General features: G+C 41.1%; 1 protein-coding gene across 1 annotated transcript in view; it reads left to right on the top strand.

The window, feature by feature from the left end:
• Positions 1–21,659, top strand: part of ALK (ALK receptor tyrosine kinase) — a 608,021-nt gene that overhangs the window by 21,732 nt on the left and 564,630 nt on the right. The window lies entirely within an intron of this gene.

Below are 21,659 nucleotides of genomic sequence, written 5' to 3'. Positions count from 1 at the left end.
GCTTACTTGTTAAGTATACTGTTTTAATAGTGATTGGGTTCACACCAACCATGCATAATGTTTACAGTGTCCCTGATTCTTTAATGATCTTATCAAAGGAGTCTTGAGAGAACACAAAGAAAGCTGCAAAAGGTTCACATGTACTGTGCCATTTCTTCTGTATGTGGTAGTTGTTCTCCTTTCCTTTTCCTCTGCTTTTTCTATCTGAGCAGTGCTTAGACTTTCAGCACCTGCCAGGTTATCAGTCACCATAGGGGATGGGGAGTTAGGCTCCTAAACAGGAAGCCAACTCCAAGTTCACAAAAGAGAAGAGGTTGCCCCTGTCCTCAGGCAGCCCTTTATTCCTCTGCTGTGCTTTCTTACTCAGCAGACCTGAATGAGAGTGTTGGTGAACTAAGCTCATTTTTGAAGCCTAGGTTGCATACAGTACATTTTTTAAACACTTAGGAAAAGGCAGGGAGGTTTCCATTTTTAGAGAAGTCAGTTTTTCTCTCAACTATTGACTCAGGTGTATGAATTAATTAGCTATTAGCACAATCAAATAAACAGGTTGTGTTTTTTTTTAAACAGCCTGCATAAAATGTTATCCTACAAATTCTCCAGATGTTCATAGAATCCTTTAGGGAAAATAGAATACCTGCAGATAGAACTTCAATAATATTTTATTTAAATACTGACTGTAATCACCCACAGCTTTTATAAATTAATAATTTATTCCACTATACCATCACCCAAATGACCCGACCACAGAACAATAAGTGATTCAGCTGCTTAGTTGTCATGGCAAGTGTACAGCACGATCAACTGGTAGAGATATTTCTGTATACAGAAGCTGAGTATGCAAATCCAGTGATTCTCAAGTGCAAGGCAGGTCATCCCAGGGAGGTGTGGCCAGTTGCCAGGAGAGGCACAAGTGATTTCCCAGAACTAATTTTGATTAGGCTAGAAAGCAACTGCCAGCCCTTGTGTGGCTTGTCAGCTCTTTATATCAATGGTGCAACCATCTATTATTTCCAAAGGTTACTTTCATGTATCTCTGATTAATTGCACTTATGCCAGACTTCACCATATGTTGTGGATCCACTTGATCTGTGTCATTCTCCTTCTTTTGATATGCCTTCTCCGGAATATAGTCTGTGCCCACTCTCATGCAGCTCAAATAAGTACAATAAAAATAGACAGACAGACAGACATATGGGAACGTTTCCAGTTTAACAGTAAGTACCAGACTGGTGGGGTGGCAGCACTCACCCGACCTCCAGTCAGTTGCACCACTGCTGTTTAATTGGATATACAAGGGGAGGGGCGAACTGATGGCAAAGTTGGCAAAGGGCAAACACACTGCTGGTTCTGCTGGTGTTTTTGCACTGCACCAACCTTGCCACTGTCTGTGTCTTCTCCTTTAACCTCCTGGCAAGTAGTAGCAACACAACCAGCCAGCAGTCAGGTGAGTGCCACCACCACATCATGCGACCTGCTACTGCCTGGCACCTGTGTTATTTTCTTTTCGATACCAGATAAAAACTTTCTGTTCTCCCAGGCCTTTAAAAATAGCTTTTAAACTGTATTTTCTCTCTCCTTTGGTTCTTGAATTGAAGTTGCCCCTGCGGCCTGTGCTGGTGCAAAACTGTTTTGTTTTGTTGGTGTTTTTTTATTGGTTTATTTATTTTTACATGCTATGAACTGCCTAGAGAATGCAGTTAAATAGGTGGCATAAAAGTAAAACAAATAAATAAATAAATCTAGACTAAGTCTCAATAATAAAACGAAAACCTTCTACAACCCCTAGTTGCCACCAGACAGACAGAATACAAATTCTGGGACTAAAGCCATAGGGGGGAAAAATATCAAGAGGAAAGCACTGAAAGGAGGAGATAGCATAGCTTTTGAAGTTATGAAGAACTGCAGCATAGCTTGAAGGATGGGGATAGCTTGAAGGATGGGCATAGCTTGAAAGATTGGCGTTAAAGAGCAGACACCTACAGGCTGCACCATCAAGATGGTGAGCACCAATCTTCTGTGTGAAAGGCAGGAAACCAGAGTATCTGAGTCACCCCTGCCTTTTGCTAGGGGTCAATTTTGGCATGCAACTATCATCTCAGATAGATGATAGTAAGATTAGGGCACCTCCAGAGACTGCCATTGCATTAGGGATGATTAGAAGTACTGGCTGAGTCAGCGGTGTTTGAACAGCTATTGTTTTCACTGTCACCTTATTCATCCTGAGGTTGGACAGACTTTCCCTGATTGGGGGAGCTCAGTTCTGAGCCGGCCCTTGAAGTCAAACAGAGTGAAAGCTATGTCAGGTCTTGGAAGCAAAGGGACTGATTTAGCCCTCTGTGGTCACTGGTCTGGTGATGTTACTTATTGATGCTTATTGGTTTAATTTAGGGGTCAGCAATGTGGCACCCATGGGCACCTATGCACCCACAGAGTCATTCCCTGGCATCCTGTCTTTCCCAGTATGCATCAGTATTAAAAACTGTTTTTCAGGGTTTTTAAAAATCATTTTAACAGTTGTTTGCAACGCAAAGCTGCTTTGGGAGGAGGGACAGGATAAATGAATGAATGAATGAATAAATAAATAAATAAATAATTTCTGGATAATAGCAGCAGTAATCAATTGAAACTGTTGTTTTTAAATTAAAATCCTTTATTCTTTTTTGTTTGTGTCTAATTTTGTTCTGATTTTATCGTTGCTTTTATAGATTTTATCAATTTTATCATGGGAGCTATCTGTTGGGTATATAAATGTATTAATAAAGGGGGGGGCTGCATTTTAAAAAACCTGTATCTGGAGTAATTCCCATTGTGCTCAGTAGGACTTACTTATGAGCAGACATGCATAAGAGTTCACGGCACAATACTGAAATATACTCCCTGCAGTAATGTATATTTCAACAAATCTTTATGTTTAAGATTGTGTTTTCATGTGTTCTAGTCATGTAAGCTATCTCAGAGATAGGTGTGAAAAGAGATAAATGGGACCAATAGTAGTATCCATTTATTTATTTTGAAGATTTCTATGCCCACACTTCAGGACAAAAGCTTCTCAGAACAGCATACAATGGTTGGATCTGTATTGCACTTCAATTTTGCTTTCTATCTACAATCTTTGTTGTTGTTGAGTGACAATCTTGTTGTGTTCACAATCTTTTTTTAAATAGCAATTTTTTGATTTTCCAAAGATAGCAAAAAATAAAAAGAATAACAACAACAACAATACAAAAACAAAGCAAAACAAATTGACTTCCCTTTTAGTTCCTTCCTTGGTTCCATTATTTATCAATGTACTGCATGTCCATTGCTTAATTTAAAATCTTATTTAAATCACTTATTATCCATTCATAACAAAATTACAAGTAGTTCTAGAACCCTGCTAATATATATGCAATAAACATCTTCCATTCATCCTTAAATTCGTTGTTGTCTCTTCCTCTTAATTTCCTTGTAAGTTTTGACATTTCAGCATATTCCATTAGTTTAACTTGCCAATCTTCTTTGGCTGGGACACATTCTTCTTTCCAAATTGTGCTAATAATGTCCCTGTAGCCGTAGTTGCATACATAAATAAATTCTTTTGTAATTTTGGTAGATTCCCTCCTATAATACATAATAGGAAAGCTTCTGGTTTTTAAACAAATTTTATTTTAAACATCATCTCATTATAAATCATTTCCCAATGTTTCTTTATGATTTTACAATCCCACCACATATGGAAAAATGTCTCTTCTGTAATTTTACATTTCCAACATTTGCTTTCCTTATATTTATACATTTTTGCTAATTTCACAGGAGTTAGGTACCATCTAGACATCATTTTCATATAATTTTCTTTAATCGCTACAGATGTTGTAAACTTTATATCATTATTCCATAGTTTTTCCCATTCCACCATCTGGATATTATGTCCCATATCTTGTGCCCAAATGTGTTCACTATCTATGCTACAATGTGATGGAAACTGTAAATCTTTTATTGTTTATTTTCTTATCGTAATAAGTTATCTATATCTATATCTATATCTATATCTGTATCTATATCTATATCTATATCATCTATATCTATATCTATATCTGTACCTGTATCTATAGAACAGCATACGATAAAATGATTAAACAACAGGTAGATTTATATTTTAAAAATTGCAAGAACAAAACAGTGAAAGATGAGCTTGTACAGGACTTGTAATTTGATAGTTGGACCAGAGATGTGATAACCTTAAACGTGAGACCAGGCAGTTTGAAGTTGATGTAAATAATAACAGAAAGAACTAAAGGAGTGAGAGTGCCAGGGTCCCAAAATTCAGTCACCCAATGCTGTTCTCTGAAACCTACCATGGAGAAAGGATCAGAGCCACTGTAAAACAGTGCCCCCAATATTTGTCCCACTAAGCTGGTTCAGATGGTCAATGGAATCAAAAACCACTGAGAGATCAAGAAAGAATAACAGGGTCACACTCCATCTTTCCTTCTCAGTGCACATCAGTGTGATCAAGGCCAATTAAGTCCTTAATCAAGCCTGTTTCATCCAAGAGTACATACAGTTGTTGTGCCACAACCCTCTCTTCAACCTTCCCCTAAAAGGTGGGTATTTGTGATTGGGTGCTAGTTGTCACAAAGCAGGGTAGGCTCTTTCAGGAGTGGTTTGGTTCCATTGGTTTGCCTTTTTCCACCACTGGCACATATAACCTCCTCATGCTAATCCTAATGACATCATCTCCAAGTGGAAATGAATTCGTTGTTTTTCTATTGGTGCAATGTCATTGCTCTCAGTATGCACAGATTAGGCTCACTGACACGAGTTCGTTGTGGAGTGCAAATGATAACATTTTGAATAGCAAACTTTCTGGGAGTGATTAAGGTTTTAAATCACATGAATGAATTTTGATCAGTCATGGGGGCCTGACGTTTCTTCCCAATGCCTGCCAATCTGAAACCCTTTTCCTCCTTGGGTAATGAAAGCAGCATTAAGTTTTAAGACCTGATTCAATAACACTTTATGGATGATTATTATGGCTGATATTAAGTCTTCAAAAGCCAGCTTATGAATGACTTAATGTATTGAAGTTTATTACCAATCAGGCTAACCTATTTGAGTTTTGTTTTGGTGGGATTGTAAAACAATGACTGACACACAGACTCCAAAGAGATAAAATGTAAAGGAAATGTATTCCAAGCAGGCACCAGCCATGCCATCATTTGGGGAATTTGCACCACATGAAAAAGCTATTAGCTACACTTCATAAACCTTCTTGGAAGACTCAGTGCAGCTGGCTACTTACTGAAAGTGTAAAGAGAATCTTGAAGTACAGTGTGGTTTATGCTTATATCACTGTCCGTTTGTAGCCATCAGTCTATCCATACTTGTTATGTCAAGCCAACTTGAAGTAACTACCAGAACCTAAGCAGAGTGAAAACCAGTGCAATGTAGCAGCTTCGCCATGGGTGGAGAACCTCTGGTGACCCAGATGTTGCTTGATTGCAGTTCTCATCAGCCCTGACCAGGCCATGTTGCCTGTGGCTGATTGGAGTCCAAGGACAACTGGAGGGCCACAGGCTCCCCATCTGAAATAAATTGCCATGACTAATTTCAATGGATGGTATCCAATGCTAGTCCTACTCAGAGTGCACCCATTGAGTTAATGGACATGACTAATTTAGCTTCATTAATTTCAGCAGATCTACTATGAATAGTACTTAGTCAGATACAACCCTAGGTATGTATTCAATTGGAAACACTTGTTATTTGTAAGAACTTAAGAAGAACCTTGCTGGATCAGGCCAATGGCCCACCTAGTCCAGCATCCTGTTCTCATGCTGGCCAGAAAGATGCCCATGGGAAACCTGCAAACAAGACCTGAGCATAAGAGCATTCTCCCCTTCTGCAGATTCCAGCATATGGTATTCAGAAACGTTTCCGCATCTGACCCTGGAGTTTTGTTGTTTTGACTTACCCATTTTTTCTGAATGAGTTTTCCTGCCCCCCACTCTGCCTTGCCTGAATAATAGTTTCCTTAATAATCTACTGTTCACTTGTATCTCCTTGGCTTCTCTGGTGTGAAAAGCAAAGGGAATTCTAAGAGGTACCGCAGCTCTTTTGTGGCCTTGCTTTGACATGTCCAAATATGTGAGTAATGGGAGTGCTTAGAATCGATTTACATGTGATGGATATTCAGGAATTAGGGACCCCAAATTATGGGCAATAGAGCCTGGCAATAAAAAAAACCCCAAAGCCTAGTTGTTCAGCAAGATTAATGGGGAGGGAAACTTTTATTCTAATGAAAATATACAAGGTTGGCTGGGATATAAGGCATGAGAAATTGGCTAAAGTACTGGAGAGACACAAAAAAATTGAAAGCTGTGTCTCCTGTAGATGATCATATTTATTAAAAACAACACTTTCTTTGAAGATTTGAAAAGATTTCCTTTACTATGTATTGGTGAAGCAAAGTTGTATTGGTGAAGCAAAGTTGTACAAAGAAAATGTACTACTGCGCATGCTTTTGAATCCATTGAAATAAGATGGATTATTATTATTTTTGGTTATTGTTGCACCACAAAATAATAATAATAAGAATATATCCTGACATTTCTGTGAGCAAGGCTCCAATCAGACAGTGAGAAATCCAGGGAATTGAGAATGCTGTCTAGACCACACCCAATGTTCTGTGTAGCTGTGCATTTTAAGACAAGATTGGTGATGATGATTGATGGACAACTTATATTTCATGGAAATTTGCCACTATGGATCTTCTTATTGAAGGGAGGGGTTGAAATTTACATTTGTCCATGAAGATCACTGGGTGCCTGTGTCCAAGTTATTTATTTATTTATTTATTTATTTATTTATTTATTTATTTATTTTATTGCATTTATATCCCACCTTTTCCTCTACGGAACTCAAGGTGACATACATGCCTCTCCCTTTCCTCATTTGATCGGCGGTCCCTCCTGACCGGAGGTGGGCAAATGTTCCGCCATCATCAAAAAGGGGGGGAAAGAAGGCCCAGGTGATTACCGACTGGAGAGTTTGACATTGATACCAGGAAAGGTCCTAGAACAGGTGGTTTGTGAGACTTAGAAAAGGATGCTGTGATTACTAAAACCCAGCATAGGTTTCTCAAAAATAAGTCATGCCAGATAAATCTCATTTCTTGTAGCTGGTTGACTGACCAAACCCAAAGAGCACTCATTAATGGTTCCTCGTCATCCTGGAAAAAGTGACAAGTGGGCCCGGTTTTTCAACATCTTTCTAAATCACTTGGATGAAGGAATTGAGGGGCTGCTCATCAAATTTGCAGATGACACCAAACTAGGAGGGGTAGCTAATGCCGCAGAAGACAGAATCAGGATTCAAAATTACTTTAATGGTTTAGGCCCAGTTCTCCAATCTAACAAAATGAATTTCAGTAGGGACAAATGTAAGGTTCTGCACTTAGGCAAGAAGAAACAGATGCACAAATATACAATGGAGGACACCTGGATTGTCAGTAGTTCATGTGAAAAGGATCTAGGAGTCTTAGTGGACCACAGGCTTAACATGAGTCAATAGTGTGATGCAGCAGCAAAAAAACCCTAATGCTATTCTAGCCTGCATCTAACAGAAGTATTCTAGCCTGCATCAACAGATCAAGGAAAGTCATAGTACCACTATTATGCCTTGGTCAGACCACATCTGGAATACTTTGTCCAGTTCTGAGTGCCACAATTTAAGAAGGATGTTGGCAAGCTGGAACATATGCAGAGGAGGGTAACCAAGATGATCAAGGATGTGGAAACCAAGCCCTATGAGGACCAGTTGAAGGAACTGGGTATGTTTAGCCTGGAAAGGAGGAGAGTGAGAGGAGATAGGATTGTTGTTGTTTTTTAGTCGTTTAGTCGTGTCCGACTCTTCGTGACCCCATGGACCAGAGCACACCAGGCACTCCTGTCTTCCACTGCCTCCCGCAGTTTGGTCAGACTCATGTTTGTAGCTTCGAGAACACTGTCCAACCATCTCGTCCTCTGTCATCCCCTTCTCCTTGTGCCCTCAATCTTTCCCAACATCAGGGTCTTTTCCAGGGAGTCTCCTCTTCTCATGAGGTGGCCAAAGTATTGGAGCCTCAGCTTCACGATCCGTCCTTCCAGTGAGCACTCAGGGCTAATTTCCTTAAGAATGGATGCGTTTGATCTTCTTGCAGTCCATGGGACTCTCAAGAGTCTCCTCCAACACCATAATTCAAAAGCATCAATTCTTCAGCGATCAACCTTCTTTATGGTCCAGCTCTCGCTTCCATACATTACTACCGGGAAAACCATGGCTTTAATTATACGGACCTTTGTTGCCAAGGTGATGTCTCTGCTTTTTAAGATGCTGTCTAGGTTTGCCATTGCCTTTCTCCCAAGGAGCAGGCGTCTTTTAATTTTGTGACTGCTGTCACCATCTGCAGTGATCATGGAGCCCAAGAAAGTAAAATCTCTCACTGCCTCCATTTCTTCCCCTTCTATTTGCCAGGAGGTGATGGGACCAGTGGTCATGATCTTCGTTTTTTTGATGTTGAGCTTCAGACCATATTTTGCGCTCTCCTCTTTCACCCTCATTAAAAGGTTCTTTAATTCCTCCTCACTTTCTGCCATCAAGGTTGTGTCATCTACATATCTGAGGTTGTTGATAATTTCCCCGGCGATCTTAATTCCAGCTTGGGATTCATCCAGCCCAGCCTTTCGCATGATGAATTCTGCATATAAATTAAATAAGCAGGGAGACAATATACAGCCTTGCCGTACTCCTTTCCCAATTTTGAACCAGTCAGTTGTTCCATATCCAGTTCTAACTGTAGTTTCTTGTCCCACATAGAGATTTCTCAAGAGACAGATGAGGTGATCAGGCACTCCCATTTCTTTAAGAACTTGCCATAGTTTGCTGTGGTCGACACAGTCAAAGGCTTTTGCATATTCAATGAAGCAGAAGTAGATGTCTTTCTGGAACTCTCTAGCTTTCTCCATAATCCAGCGCATGTTTGCAATTTGGTCCCTGGTTCCTCTGCCCCTTCGAAATCCAGCTTGCACTTCTGGGATTTCTCGGTCCGCGTACTGCTTAAGCCTGCCTTGTAGAATTTTAAGCATAACCTTGCTAGCGTGTGAAATGAGTGCAATTGTGCGGTAGCTGGAGCATTCTTTGGCACTGCCCTTCTTTGGGATTGGGATGTAGACTGATCTTCTCCAATCTTCTGGCCACTGCTGAGTTTTCCAAATTTTCTGGCATATTGAGTGTAGCACCTTAACAGCATAATCGTTTAAAATTTTAAATAGTTCAGCTGGAATATCATCACTTCCACTGGCCTTGTTATTAGCAGTGCTTTCTAAGGCCCATTTGACTTCACTCTCCAAGATGTCTGGCTCAAGGTCAGCAACCACACTACCTGGGGTGTACGAGACATCCATATCTTTCTGGTATAATTCCTCTGTGTATTCTTGCCACCTCTTCTTGATGTCTTCTGCTTCTGTTAGGTCCTTTCCACTTTTGTCTTTTATTATGGTAATCTTTGTACGAAATGTTCCTTTCATATCTCCAATTTTCTTGAACTGATCTCTGGTTTTCCCCATTCTATTGTTTTCCTCTATTTCTTTGCATTGCTCGTTTAAGAAGGCCTTCTTGTCTCTCCTTGCTATTTTTTGGAACTCTGCATTCAATTTCCTGTATCTTTCACTATATCCCTCACATTTTGCTTGCCTTCTTTCCCCCACTATTTGTAAGGCTTCGTTGGACAGCCACTTTGCTTTCTTGCATTTCCTTTTCATTGGGATGGTTTTAGTTGCTGCCTCCTGTATAATGTTACGAGCCTCCATCCATAGTTCTTCAGGCACTCTGTCCACCAAATCTAAATCCTTAAACCTGTTCCTCACTTCCACTGTGTATTCATAAGGGATTTGACTTAGATTGTATATTACCGGCCCAGTGGTTTTTCCTACTTTCTTCAGTTTAAGCTTGAATTTTGCTATAAGAAGCTGATGATCTGAGCCACAGTCAGCTCCAGGTCTTGTTTTTGCTGACTGTATAGAGCTTCTCCATCTTTGGTTGCAGAGTATATAATCAATCTGATTTCGATGCTGCCCATCTGGTGATGTCCATGTGTAGAGCCGTCTCTTGTGCTATTGGAAAAGAGTGTTTGTGATGACCAACTTGTTCTCTTGGCAGAACTCTATTAGCCTTTGCCCTGCTTCGTTTCGATCTCCAAGGCTAAACTTGCCAGTTGTTCCTTTTATCTCTTGATTCCCTACTTTAGCATTCCAATCCCCTATAATGAGAAGAACATCCTTCTTTGGTGTCATTTCTATAAGGTGTTGTAAGTCTTCATAGAATTCGTCAATTTCAGTTTCTTCAGCACTAGTGGTTGGTGCATAAACTTGGATTACTGTGATGTTAAAATGTCTGCCTTGGATTCGTATCGAGATCATTCTATCATTTTTGAGATTGCATCCCATTACAGCCTTTGCCGCTCTTTTGTTGACTATGAGGGCCACTCCATTTCTTTTATGGGATTCTTGCCCACAGTAGTAGATACGATGGTCATCCGATCTGAATTCGCCCATTCCCGTCCATTTTAATTCACTGATGCCCAGGATGTCAATATTTATTCTTGCCATCTCATTTTTGACCACATCCAACTTACCAAGGTTCATGGTTCTTACATTCCAGGTTCCTATGCAATATTTTTTCTTTAGAGCATTGGACTTTCCTTTCGCTTCCAGGCATATCCGCAACTGAGCGTCCTTTCGGCTTTGGCCCAGACTCTTCATCAGCTCTGAATCTACTTGTACTTGTCCTCCGCTCTTCCTCAGTAGCATGTTGGATGCCTTCCGACCTGAGGGGCTCATCTTCCAGCGTCATAACTTTTATATGCCTGTTGCCTTTGTCCATGGAGTTTTCTTGGCAGGGATACTGGAGTGGCTTGCCGGTTCCTGCTCCAGGTGGATCACGTTTGGTCAAAACTCTCCACTATGACCTGTCCATCTTGGGTGGCCTTGCATGGCATAGCTCATAGCTTCTCTGAGTTCTTCAAGCCCCTTCGCCACGGCAAGGCAGTGATCCATGAAGGGGGGAGATAGGATAGCCATCTTCAAATATCTCAAGGGCTGTCACATAGAAGATGGAGCAAGCTTGTTTTCTCCTGCTCTGGAGGGTTGGACGCACACCAATGGTTTCAAGTTACAAAGAAGGAGATCCTGACTTAATATCGGGAAGAACTTTCTGACAGTAAGATCTGTTTGACAGTGGAATGGATTCCCTTGAGTGGTTGTGGACTCTTCTTTATTGAAAGTTTTTAGGCAGAAGTTGGATGGCCATCTGTCATGGATGCTTTAGCATTGCAGGAGGTTGGGCTTCCCACCCTATGATTATATGATTCTCCTTCCAATGCTAGGAGACTTTAAAACGTCACATATGTTGAAAGGAATGGGTAGATTTACCCACAGTTTCCACCAACACATTCTATATAACAGGAGTTATTCTGTACCTTTATAGTTGACAGTGTATTAATTCTGAACAGATTGGTAGATAAATAAACTACTATTGGCTATGGCTAGATGCTTATGCTTCAAGAGTCATTGATATGTTCCTGTTTTTAATTCTGTGACAGCAATTGGTATAATAGAGTAGTGAAAGCTGTCAGCAAACAGGCAAAATATTTCCAAATGGCAAGAGGGATAGATGCCAGCAAATAAATAGCAGTGTGGTAATCAGATGCAGAATGTCTTATCTTTAAGTAGCACAGCTTGAAATATGGCAATGGTGGTAGATAAACATAAAAGAGGCTATGAAGCTAAGGATGAATAGAGCAATATCCTCTAAATAGTAAAGAGCTGGAGCACAAGACCCATGTGAAGAAATGCAGGAATTATTGCTTGAGAAAGACACCTACAGCAGCTGAAAGTGAGATTGCGTCAGGGCCTTGCCTGCACTGATACGAGAGATAAATCAAAGAAGGTAACATTATTCCCACTTGAAGGCTCTTCACCTTAATATGAACGTGTAAAGTGTGTTGGAGAAAGTTGAAGCTATCCTTGTGACGCAAAGAGATCGAAGGGACAGAGTTGGCCATATTATGTTGCTTTAACTAAATAGGATTTCTGCTCTTTTACACTGTTGTTAAGATCTATTTTAGTATACTCTGCCACATTATTTCAATTTTATGCTTAAGAGGACAGAACTATTGGCAAGTCAAGCCAAAGCTAGTTGCAATCAGCAGGCATTTTTCCCCGAGACTTTAGAAATTCCTCCACCTGCATTTATGCTTTTGCCCCTTTGGGGCTTGACAGCTCTTTCTCGTTGTGGGAAGCCTTGATGCATCATGATTGCGTGTTTTACTTTGCCATGAGGGATACTATAAATCACTCGGTCAGGTGGTGGCTTCTGTGGGACTCTAGTAAAGATGGATGCTGTCAATAGAGGCATGTGTGGCAGGAGAAACTGGAACTGGTTTTAGATAATAGAAAAAGAACAAACAGATGGAAGTTTGAGGAACTAGTTGCCCAAAGTTAAGTGGATAGATTGCTGTCCTTAGCGAACAGCTTAAAGCTCTTTCGACTTCATGATCTACCAACTGCTATTTGTGATTTTGACCTATGAAAAATGTTTTATTGACTGGAAAGAGGCGCAGTATTCCTCATTCCCTCTCTGCTGGAAGTCAACTTTAGTGCTATTCTGGAAATGTATTTGCTTTTTGTTTAAGTAAGGTCTGATTGCTAGACTTCCCCATTTTCTCTTGTGGCCTTATAACTAAGCTTTTTGGTTCCTATCTGCAATAGCTACGGAGAATCTGTAGAGGGTGCTAGTATTGTTCATGGCCATCCTGTCATTACGAGCAACTAATTTGCATTAAAAGCCTATAGAAATTTATTATGATGGAAAATGTTGTGCAATGTGAATTCAGGCATCACTATTAGTTCTCTTTATAGTTTTCATCTTTATCAGCTCACTCCTCTCTTTAAAGATATGTCAGCTAATTTTCACATGATTTGTTCTAATACATGCTGTGTAGACTGTACAGAGTCATGTACTGATTGTGCTTCATTGGCAAGCCCTTTTTTATAGCGTTAATGGTCATATTTCTGAAAATGCCTATCTACAAACCAACCAGCATGACAAGTTGTAAATTGTATACAATTTGGACTAGAGCTATGTACAAATGACCTCTCAAACTTTTCCATGCTATTTGCGGACAGGGAAATGGAGTGGAGTGGGGGTGGGACATTTTTTTCAAATTTATCCAGGGGAAGAAATTCCAAAACAGTTTTTCAGGGGTGTGACTTATTATTAGCAGTGGCAGTAATGCAGCACCATTCTAATGGTTTTGTTTTGTTTTGGTTGTCATTACAAGTGGCGGCAGCAGCAACTGTGTGGAGTACTCAGTTAGTGACCTTCTTTTCCGGGCAGTGGTCTGGATGAGAGCAAGAAAAACCCGAGAAAGTTTCTAAGGAAAATGTATTTGAAGAAATTTTGGCTGAGCTCTAATTTGGTTAATCATCATCATCATCATCATCATCATCATCATCATCCACAGCTTATTCAAAGCCAGCTATTGGCAATAACTCAATGCAAAGTTAATTCCAATGGACACATTGTCATGTGTCCCATGGAACCTACTGGGATGAGAATTAGGACTGTGGTGTGCTAAGAGCACAGGGGTTAACCCTTTCTCTCACTGTGGTTCTGATTAAAATGTTCCCTCTCTGAAGATGCTATTAGATCCACAAAGAACCAACTGGCGCCAATGGAAGCTTTCCATCGGGGGGTGATAGCAGCTCTGGGGCTTGGGTGGGGCTTTTCACTGAAACTACAGAGGAAAGGGCAAATATCCGTACCTGTGCACCATGGTCTCAATCCTGTTCTCCCCCATGCAACTGTTACTTGAGATGGAGGGGGGAAAACCTATTTAATGCATTCACACATTTGATGTCAGGTCTAGTTGGATTGTGGCTATTGTTTTGTTTCTCTGCTTTACCATTATGAAAATTTTAAACTTTTTTTTTTAATTGGATAGTGCACATGTTCATCAATATTCACTGTACAGTGCATTAAGTTTTCATTGCTTTCGACCAATGGCCATTGCAACTTTTCAGAGAACAAATTTCAGAAACATTTATAGAACCCCAACTCCCCTTTCAGCTTCAGTTTCTCACCTCTCCTGATTTTGCTTCCTAATAAATATATTACCTAATGTATATATACCTCACATACCAGATTTTACAGACATGCCATGCTACAAATCTTTTTAAGGGTCTTCGGTTTTTTCAGATTTTCCTTGCCAGCAAAATTGGAGTATATGGAAAAGGGGGCATATGTGTGTAAATGTAGCATGCTTTACAATGCACCAGAGAATAATACTTTAAAATATATTTTAGAAGATTTTAACTGAGGTGTAACTGGTGCTGACACTGTTTAAAATTGTCCCTGTCCAGGATAATGAATTCATTTTCAGTATATTATTTGTAAAAAGATGTGAGGTTTTTTTATATTAATGACCTGAAGAAATTCAAACTTGAAGGGAAAAAAATGAGACCTTGTTAAGAAAGAAAAGATAATGAACTCAGGATCTTTGGCCAAACAGAGAACTTTTCCATCTCTGCTCATGACTAGACTGAAAATAACATATTTTAGCTGCTCCAAAATCACTCAACGGGAAGCCAGAGGTGAGAGTCAAGGCTCCCATGAAGATAAGGAATTAGATTGCCTCATCTGTGTTCCCAGAACACTTCAAAAGGCAGACAGCTATAAAGCTGGTTGAGCACAGGAATCAAAGATTTAGTTTGTGAAAAGTGGGAAGAGCTGTTAGGGATCAAGCCATACTAATGTCCAAATAGTGGTATAATACCAGTAGACAAAAGAGGCCAAAGTGAATTAGGGAGTCTCAGCTAACACACAACTCCAGAATCAATCTTTACTGTAGTCAAAAGAACTCCCTGGGCCTAACTGAACAAGAACAGTATGTCTCTAAGCATCCTACTGCATAAGTGGCTAAAAAATGGGATGCAATTTTGTGAGGTCCAGGTGAGTGAAGTGCTTGAGGAGAGCAGTGTTCATTTCCACCAGCTTTCTGGGTAATACTGTGTAAGCGCCATCAAATTTGACTTCACTTGACTCTCTACCCTTGTGTGCTTTCTAAAAGCAATCTCCAGCTTTTTTGATATAATGACTACTATGCTTTGCTTACCTGTTCTTTACTTTCTAAGGATTTTGTGTGGCCCAAACAGTACTGGAAATGCAAAAGTACCCTATTTATATTTTGTGGTTGTATTCTCAGAGGCAATATATATAAATTTCTTATTCACTACTTTGCTTCCAAATATTTTTGCAAATTGAATCCCTTACGGTACAGCCTGTCTCTTTGTAATCTAATTAATTTAAGAGTGTGCTCCAATCTCTTGCACTAAAGTTTTGAAAAAGGAGCAAACTTGGCTAGGTTAATGTGACCCTGGCTGTATGGCAATTATTTCACTCTAACAAAATTTGAAGAAGACTTCTGCATAACTTGAAAGCTTGCTTGCTGTACAGTGGTACCTCGGGTTACATACGCTTCAGGTTACAGACTCTGCTAACCCAGAAATAGTACCTCGGGTTAAGAACTTTGCTTCAGGGTGAGAACAGAAATCGTGCTCTGGCGGCATGGTGGCAGCAGCAGGCCCCATTAGCTGAAGTGGTGCTTCAGGTTAAGAACAGTTTCAGGTTAAGAACGGACCTCCGGAACAAATTAAGTACTTAACCCAAGGTACCACTGTATTTTAAAAAAGAGGAAGTTGCCTATGTGTCTTTTGGACCCCATAGAGCAGTGTTTCCCAACCTTGGGCCGCCAGCTGTTTTTGGACTACAACTCCCATCATCCCTAGCTAGCAAGACCAGTGGTCAGGGATGATGGGAATTGTAGTTCAAAAACAGCTGGAGGCCCAAGGTTGGGAAACACTGCCATAGAGCACATTTGGGGTCTTCCGAAATTTCATTTTGCGTGACAACTTAAGAGTGCAAAATTCTCCTGATGAGCTTTGGTAGTCATATTGAAACTCTGACAGGTGTTTTGCCCATGCTGGAGCCTCAAAATATGTTTCATGCCAGCATCATCGTCATTAATTAAATTTGTATGCCTCCCTTCATCTGAAGATCACAGGGCAGTTCACAACATAAAAATATGAAATGAGAACACAATATACACCAGGAAAAAAATGAAAACAAACCAATAACTCCCCTCCCAAAATCACATTTGGAAGGCCATAGAACATTCAGTCAGTCAAAGGTTGCCACCCAGCAGGATTCCATCACCCTAGGCAGCTGCTTTACTATGTGCACCAGCCTCAACAGAATTTGGATTTAAAGACCACTACTGGCCTGTTTGTTTGTGTGAGTTGGGTGTTGGAACTGGGCAGAACTGAAATCTAAAGTAGATGCAACAAATTGCTTGTGGGTGCAGCTGGGGACTGCCAACCAGACTGGGAGCTCCTCTCCACCCCATGGGTGATGGCACACTGAAGCAGCATTAGGATATAGGGGAGCCCAAGTCATTCTCTGACTTCATGGTGTGGGGCTCTGGCATTATCTGAAAAGGATGTTTCTGAATTTAGCTAAGGTGACAGTGTGAGGTGGCTAGGTGACAACTGGGGAGGGTCCAGCTTTAGCTCTGCCCCCTCCTGATGAGGCCAATATTTTCTGTGGCTAGTCCAGGCATGGGGAACCTTTGGCACCCCAGATGTTGCTCAACTACAACACCATCCCTGGCCCATGCTTGCTAGGGCTGATGGGAGTTGTAGTTCAGTAGCTCTGGGAGGACCCTACTCCTGTGCTAGGCTGTGGAGGAGTCTGCTGGTGAAGGCAGGGCTTCAAACGCTCATTCACAGGGCACCACAGTAGGCTTACTGTTTTTCATATTTTAAAATTAGAAATTTCTAACAACAGCCTAGGGAGCCACTCTTAAGAGCCTCAGTGAAGACATGATTCATGGGGTGCATGCTTCTCATCAGAGCTTTAGAGCCTTGACCACAAGGTCAGATTTCAAAACTGACCTTAGGACCCAGCCTTCAGAATAAATTAGGGGCTAGGATCTGATTTTATCCATTGGAGATCTAGGCAACAATGCCTTCATTGCTGCTGCTCACTCTGCCCCCGAGGAAACCTGGATCATTCCCCTCTTTCTCACAAGTTTTCTGAGCATTACAACTATAAGTGTCAGTGAAAGACAATTGGATTCAAATGTTCATTTCTCAGCCTCCCTCACCCCAATCTCATTTCACACCATATTCCTTTTTGATACTTTCACTAATGGATGTCAATATTCATTTCCTTTTCCTCCTTGATCTTTGTGAATTTTGATCTTCTGCACAAGCTGATAGATTTTTTTTTTAAGGGTGTTCAATCTGGTGTCTAAAGCCAAGCTTTTGATTGCAAATGATCCAGCCAGCCACATTTCAAGGAGTGGTAAAAAAAAAAGCCACTAGGTTTGCTTCCTTGTTTTGCCATTGTGGGGTGTTGCAGTGAAGAGCAATGCAGCCACCTTCCCTAAAGGGAGGCACATAAATTCTAGTTGTGATTCAGTTCATGCACCTTATCCTTGGGGTGGGGATATGTGAACTCCCTATCTCCACTTTGTCTCATAAATGCAAAAAGCAGGTCAAATGCTTTTGTGATATTTCCTGCAGTGTGCAAAACTGGAGTCATTTTGTTAAAATCCTAGCTTCTTTCAGCAAGTCAAAGGCCAGAATTGGTTTCCTTTACTTCTGCAGGGTGATAATTTATTCTATGAGTTGACTAAGGGGTGGCAGATGGGGTGAGGATTTTAATGTGATTACATGTGGTATAATAGTCTCTCCTCTTGTTGTTTAGTGGTATTCTAATCAGTCCCTGTCTATGCAATTCTGATATGACAAGAAAAATGCAATTTTGTATTATTTCACTTTTGATGAAAATGCCTGCCTTAGGAAAGCTATCATGCTGTGCCTACTCTTTGGTTATAAATGTATGACAAATCATTGAGTGAAAAGAGGTTCAGCAGCGATGTAATGGGCTGTTAACTTGTTGCTCTCTATAAGGGGATGATGATTCTGGCAGCATTTGATTTGTGCTAGATGAGCATCAGCGCCTGAAGAATCAAGCCTCAATAGCAACAAAATGTATTTCTGAACTACCTAAAAGAGAAATAAATTGCCACTAAAGGTATTGAGCCAATATTGACGATTTTTTAAAAAATTGGTATGTTTACACACAACAGCCTTTTTATTTTACATTTTGGAAAAGGATGAAATAGAACCACCAAGAAACAGAACTGCATAGCCAGAGGGTCACAGCAGTTGTCCAACATCCTCCCTTGGGGCAGGATCCCACACATAGAATTTAGCTGTATATCTAAATTATATATCCAACGTTATGTGTTTTTGCTATACAGCACTGGTCAGCCACCAGCTCTGCCAGAGGGCAACTCTGAAGAAGAGAGGGAACCTTAGTTTTTAAATTTTTGTTTTGTTTTTATTATATTTACATCCTGCGTTTTCACCAGTGAGCTCAAGTTGGCATACATGGTTCTTCTCCCACATTTGCCCCTAACAACAACCCCATAAGGTAGATTAGGTTGCAATATGGTGGCTGGCCAAAAGCCACCCCTCTGAGCTTTATGTCTGAGTGTGTGGGTTGAACCTGGGTTCTCCCCAGCCCTTGTCTGACACTTTAACCAGTCCAGCACACTGGCAGTCTCTTCCCCAGGTAGTGTCCTGCTGATAAAACTAGTTGCTTTGTCCAGCACCCTTCTCATTCTTCCCCATGCCCCCAACAAGTTATGGATCATTGTTGGCTGTTTTGATTTTTTTTCTTTAATATGGTTTTATTAAGGCTTTTCAAAATACACTAAACGACCAAGACAGAAACAAAAGAAAAGGAAAAAAGGGAAAGGAAAAGAAAGGTGAAAACACACATACACATGAAGATAAAAATAATGACAGAATAAAGAAAGAGAGAGATTTATAAGTAAAAGTGACTTCCAACTATCCATCTGTCAGTTCTGTATACAAGAGTTCCTCAAGGGTTCCTTTATTTTCAATTTGACATGTAAACAATATTATACTATTACTTATTCTGTAAGTTGCTCTCAGAGCCTTGTAGCCCAGTAAATGCAGTACATGCATACATACATACATACACCCCATCCTCCAGACTGTAAATATGTGAGTGTATTTTAAGGTAATGTGCTGTCATTCTCTGTTTACACCTTGTAATAACCAAAGGTATAGGCCTCTCAGTGGGCCCGAGCAGAGGATTCTCCTGCCACAAAGGCTTTTACTTTAAAGAGGGCTTCTGTATAGTGTTAGGCATTTAAAAGCAAGACGGTTCCAAATAGCTACAGTTTACGTTGCAGCCAGGGCCAGAAGGTTGCTCTGATGGCTGCTCTTTTCACTCCTCACAATCTATTTCCCTCAAACTGCATTGAGTGCTGCTGTAGCACGTTACTGCAATATAACTTTTTCCCATAGTGGTGCGCTTTAATTTAAAGAGGCCACAACACAATTTCCAGCTCCACTGAAGACTGTAATAAGCCCAGCCTTTGCGCTTCTTCGATAAATTCCTTAGGCTTGCTTCCCAGGGCGGTCAACATTGCAAGCTGTTTCCCTGCAGTTACTGCTTGCTCTGTAATGCCATTTTTTGTGCAGCATGGCCCCTTTCAAAATCCTCTGTCACTTGGAATGTGATGCTCAGATTTATTGCGTCTTGTACATACGACTGCTCTTCATGTGGGTCAGCAGAATAAAATGACTTTCAAATCCAAGGACTTGTTAAGTTAGTCCTGGAAAGCTCTTGACAAGATCATTGAGTTCTGAGTTACATATGAGGTCTCAGAAGAATGGTCTCAAGGGTTTGGCTCCTAAACACAACCAGTAATGGGTGCATTCACAAGGGCAGCTTCTTATCCCTTGCTGCTCCCTTAGCATTAGCAGTTTTATTAAAAACTGACCCTGATTTATTGGCTCCAGGCTTCTATTTTTTTGTTTATAAAAATGAATGTGTTTTTAAAAGAGTGGGTGGTGTAGGTGCATTTCATCTTCTTTCTTCCACAACATGCCTCTTCATGGATGATGCCTGCTGTGTATTTCATCTACAGGGCCATCTTTACCCTGGGGTGCAAGGGGTGCGGGGCACCCAGGCGCCGAATTCTGGGGGATTCCAGGCTGCCTCCTACCATACCCCGGTGGCTGTGCGGCTGGACTCTGGCATCGCTCCAAATTTGCATTGGCCGGATTTGGCGGAGAAGGTGGTGCAAGGCCACTCCCTATCCTGGCGCTTTCCCCAGGCTGCTCAGCCATGGGGCCCGTGGTGATTCGCCTCGCTCCACCTTTGCAACGCTCCTCCGTCTGGCACAGCCAATCTGTGGGCCACAGCCACTGTCCATGTGCACCAGGCGTGCCAGAGGAGAATGCTCCACGCTGCCCCCAGCATGACCAACCTTGACCCGCTGCTCCAAACAGGCAGCCAGAGAGGAAGGAGAAATGTAAGGAGCCCCGCCATGCAGCCCCGGGCTGGTCTGGTCTGGGCTTTGGAGCCCGGCGTGCAGAGCTGCACTCCACATGGCTTTTCCATGGCTCCATCCTGCATGCAACACAGTTTTCACCCAGGGCATGTGCAGAGCTTGCCTGGCGCTTGCCTTTCCCCAGGCGGGAACGTGGGAAGTAGTTAGTCAGGAGATCAGTCGTGTCAAAATTTGGGGATGCTGGGTGGATCTTTGTACCCCGTCGGTGCATATGTTCATCTAAAAAACAAAGGAGTATGCTTCTTCCTTAAGAACTGCTGGATGGGATCCAGTTGCATTCTTCCATTCACAGTAGAGCTTTTGGTTCAGTAAAAGCCCCTGTTAATGGAAGAGGATCTGATTTTTCATATTTTCTCTTCCTCTTGGAGTCTGCAGTGGCCCCTGAAAATCTACTCCTGATGAATATCAAGGTAAAACGCCAGAACAGGGTGGCACTGGGGAATGCAAGGGGAGGAGGGAATTGGTGAGAATCACCCCCTTCTCCTGTTAGTCGTTGTATCTGTTAGATCAAAAACTCTTAGGAAATTGGAAGCACTCCTTCCATTTGTGGAAGAGTACAGCTGGATAAATTGAATCATTCTTATTTAATTCATTCATTGGCCACATTTTTGCATTATTGATGACAGGGAGACAAACAAATAAAGCAAATTTGACAATAAAAAGTGGAATACAGTGGTACCTCAGTTTTTGAGCGTCTCTGTTGTTGAACATTTCGGTTTCCAACTCCATAAACCTGGATGTAAATGCTTTGGTTTTCAAACACGCCTCAAAAGTTGAACATGCCATCTGCTGAGCACAAGATTCTTAGGCCTAGCTGTTGGCTATTGAGTTTTCGGTTTTTGAACGTTTCAGAACCCGAATAGTCTTCCAGAAAGGATTACGTTCAAAAACCGAGGTACTACTGTGTTTATGTTTAGCTAGACCTATATAGAATAGTTAATGTATTAAGAATTACATCAGAGGAGGGGATTGCCCTATCTTCAAAGACATCATTTAAGAGGGACTCCATAATGCTCATAATTTGTGGTGAGATTTCAAACACAGCACTCTACATGTTGGACCAACCTAATGTAGCCTATTCAGTAGATCAACATAGTTGGCTTATAGTTCAAAATGTTCATGT

The sequence above is a fragment of the Podarcis erhardii genome, assembly GCF_964252035.2.
Source record: "Podarcis erhardii genome assembly, chromosome: 3".
In the NCBI taxonomy this organism is placed as follows: domain Eukaryota; kingdom Metazoa; phylum Chordata; class Lepidosauria; order Squamata; family Lacertidae; genus Podarcis; species Podarcis erhardii.
The sequence above is the reverse complement of the archived record's forward strand: the minus strand, read 5'-3'. Positions and strand labels throughout refer to the sequence as shown.